Here is a 4,086-nt window from a genome sequence, read left to right on the forward strand (position 1 = left end):
ATATATATATATATATTCTGAAAATATTCGAGTACCTTAACTTAGTTAGTTCTTAAGAATTTTCGCTTAACATAATAACGTCATTGTATTATTACTATGTACTATGCATTGTTAACGTATAATTCATAGAAGTGATAAATGAAATTTCTAGTTTCCTCCGAAAATCAATAAAAACTTCGAAGTTTATTTTCTTTTTTATACTTTTGTTGCGATTGATGTAGGGGGGGGGGCAAAAAACTCCTTGTGATCTGGCTTCTCAAAAGTATTAGTACCTGGATAAATGTGACATTTTCTCAACTCCAACCTCCGCTTTCTCTTCTTAGAACGACTCTTTTCTGCTCATTTAACAGAATTTTCTACCGAACTTCCTTTGAGCCACCCTTTGCCACACCCCCGACGCCATTTCTACAGCCATTAATTTCTCAACTTTTACAATCGCGTGTTCTTCTGATAAAGACTCCTTCCAACACATCTATCGTTAAAGCCTCTTTTTGGAACCGAACCCCCGACCTTCACCCCTTTAAAAGCCTCTCTTGATAAATAACGAGACTTGACCAGATCTCCTCAGACCATTAAAAGTTTTAAACTTTAATTAAGGTCTGTACACTCTACTCTAAAAGCAGTTTCTCGAAGAGGACTGTTTGCTCTAAAAATTGGCGACTTAGAACAAAAGAACGCATTTATTCGAATAATAGATCATCCAGATCCATTAATTTGACACTGATACTAGCCTATGGACTTTCTTTTTTTTTTTAGTTTGCTTTGTGAAGTTAGTCTTGGACTAGGGCTTTGTAATGGCTTTGGTCATTAGTCGTGAGATATTTCGTGAAAATGCCAAATTTTGATCAAACAGATTAGAACTTTTTTCTTTCTTTATTTAATGGTTTAACCTTCCTAACAGTTGAATTAATTTGGCAAAATATAATTAGTACTTTTTATTTTTTTAGTTTTTTAATAAAATTGCGTAGAATGTAGTTAAATCTGAAAAACAATTTACAAAGGAATTCTTTTTTTTTTCTTCTTTTTTTTAATGCAGGTAAAAAAAAAATTGCATTAAATTTCAATTTTCTAAAATATTCACAAAAATAGCAAACTTTATTACATTGACGGATACAGGGTGTCTAGAAGCTTCTTGTGCAAATTTGCAGGGACATCATAAGAATTGAGAATTACTTAGCAACCGATGACCGGAAATGAACTCCGACGCCACTAGGGGCTCTTTTTTGTATGGAATCTGCTTGTGTGCATTTAAACCGGTACTTTTATTGGTCTATATTATGTTAATTTCGTGTTTTCTAATAATTATTGTCGAATATTGTAATCCAGATTAGCCCAGATTTATCTCTTTTATCGTATCTTACTTATTTGGCGACAAGCTTGCAAATTTGTTCACCAAATGAGAAAATTACTTTAAAATTACGGAAAACTGTAGTTTTCGATAATAGTTATTCGAAGACATAAAACTAACGAAAAAGTAGAGGAATTTGAATAAATTACAATACTGATTCAAATATGCGCGGACAAACGATGCATAAAACGGAAATGACGTCAGCCGCGTACGAGTACATTTCCGGCCATGTTTTGCTGTGCAATTTTACAATTCTTATGATGTACCCTACGTCCCTTATCATGTTTGTATTCGAAGTTTCGGGACACCCTGTGCATAAAGCTTTCCAATAAAAAGATTATTTCGTAGAATATATTTTACAAAAAATATTCTGCAAAATAATTAGTTTGTTCAAGTAATCTATGAGAGTCAAGATTTATGAAATTTTCTGGAAATAATTCAATGTTTGCTTCTGGAAACAACTAGGTTAAAAAAATCACTAATTATTATTTTCCTTTTTTCATTTTAGGAAAGAAATGAATTATATTTTACGAAATATAATTCATTTCTTACCTAAAATGAATATATTTCTAGATACAAATGAATTATATTAATATATTTTACAAAAAATATTCTGGAAATATTCTGCAAAATAATTAGTTTGTTCAAGTAATCCATGAGAGTTAAGATTTACGAAATTTTCTGGAAATAATTCTATGTTTGCTTCTGGAAACAACTAGGTCAAAAAATCACTAATTATTATATTTTCCTTTTTTCATTGCAGGTAAGAAATGAATTGTGCAATGTGTGCTTTTTATGATTTCAGTAAGTAATAATATTTATTTTGATAAATAAAATTGATTTTTGTAATTGTTAAGGTTGTGAAAGAAGAAAAAAAGAAAAAAGGTTTGTTTAAAATGTACTGAAAAGGAAGCAATTTGCCTTTCTTCTAACAATGTCATTTCGTAAAGTAATTATTGGTGTTATAAATAGTCTAAAATACAAGAAATAACGTATTTTTCTAAAAGTTTTATGCTTGCTAGGAGGTTCTGGTCACCATCCCTCTGGGTGACCTTTCATTGCCCCCTTTACGACTTTAAAAGTTGATATTTTTCAACAAAAAACATCATTTTGTTAATAAAATTGTCATATTATTAAAATTGTATAGTGCACCAAAAAAAAAAATGAATAACCCTGAATATTTTAGTAGACGGAAAAAAAAGGTCCCGGAAGAAAAGGTACGGAAAAAAAGGTCCCGGTAAAAAAGGTCCCTGGAAAAAAAGGTACGGAAAAAAGGGTCCCTGGAAAAAAAGGTCCCGGTAAAAAAGGTACCTCCATAGGGAAAATCTGTAGGGATATTTCCCCTCTCGCTTTCTGGGCAGCATGAATGCTTCTCGCTGTTTCAATGAATATTCTTTTTATCTGTAATAATTCAGATTAGATCATTGAGGTAAGGAGAAGGGTAAGGGGGGGACTTATGGACTGGTTGTATTACGCTTTTTTTTTTTAATTTTATTTCATTTATTTATTTCTTCTTTGATTATTTTTTAAAGCGGGAAGACACTATTTAAATTTTTCAATAATGTTTTACTTTTTTTTGTAAGTGAAAAATGTGTTATTTCTATTTTAAATTCTTTTTTTATTTCTTTAGAATAAATAAGAAACTAAAGTTAAAAAACCATGCACGGAACAGCAAAAAGCGCTTCATTCTAATCTTCTCATTTCAAATATTTTCCCCTACAGAATTTTCCCTACACAGGTACCTTTTTACCGGGACCTTTTCTTCCGTATCTTTTTTTTCCGGGACTTTTTTTTCCAGGTACCTTTTTTTCCGGTACCTTTTTTTCCTAGAACCAAATATTTTTGATTTAATGATCGGGTTTTCGCATTCTATGATGGTTAGAGAAGGTGATCTCAAATATGCTAATTGTTTAGTGCACACGATATTTTAAGTTATAAGATCAGACACAAAAACGTACTTTCTATGAATAAACATACTTTTTTTAGACGGATTCGGATTTCTAACTACCAAAATATACGGGGTAGTTGCAATTTAAGAAGCATGGTCCCCACAGTTAGATCAGGATTTCGATCCAAAGTTAGGACCCCTAATGTCAATTTTATTTTTTGCGTATTTCACCATATTTCGAGAACTTTTTTTAGCGAAATTTTTTTTTTTTTATAAGAAAGACCATATTTTTAAGCAAAAATTATATAAGTGTTATGATTTACATCTGGTTTGTTACATTACATTCTTATTTTTTTCTTTGTTTTTTTCTATTTCATTTAGACATTTTTTTTCGGTTTCTTTTTCACATTAAGTTAAGCACGAGCTATTCAAATAAAATCTCGAAAATTTTTTCAATACCAATACATAAATAATCACTATTTAAAAGGAAAAAAATTCACTAAAAAGATGCAATAACTTTTGAACAAATTGGAATTTTCAGAAAAAGCTGTTCAACTGAAAATAACCCTTTTATCACGTTAAATTGCAACTCTGCAGTTGCCTGTCAGTGGGCACTAGATTGGCCAGAATGTTTATTTATTTTTACCACAAGTTTATCAATTAATAATTCTTAAATTAATAATCGAGAATCTCCAATTATCTTCATTCCATCAAATACCTTGTAGATTTTTTTACAACCTTCGTAATTTCAATTTCGAAATTTTGAAACAAATTAAAATTTCAAACAGAGAAAAAAAAAGAAGAAAAAAAAAAGAACTTGTGTTAAGTTTATAGTTCTTTTAGCTTGTCA

The sequence above is a fragment of the Parasteatoda tepidariorum genome, chromosome 5 (assembly GCF_043381705.1).
Source record: "Parasteatoda tepidariorum isolate YZ-2023 chromosome 5, CAS_Ptep_4.0, whole genome shotgun sequence".
NCBI classification, from domain to species: Eukaryota; Metazoa; Arthropoda; class Arachnida; order Araneae; family Theridiidae; genus Parasteatoda; species Parasteatoda tepidariorum.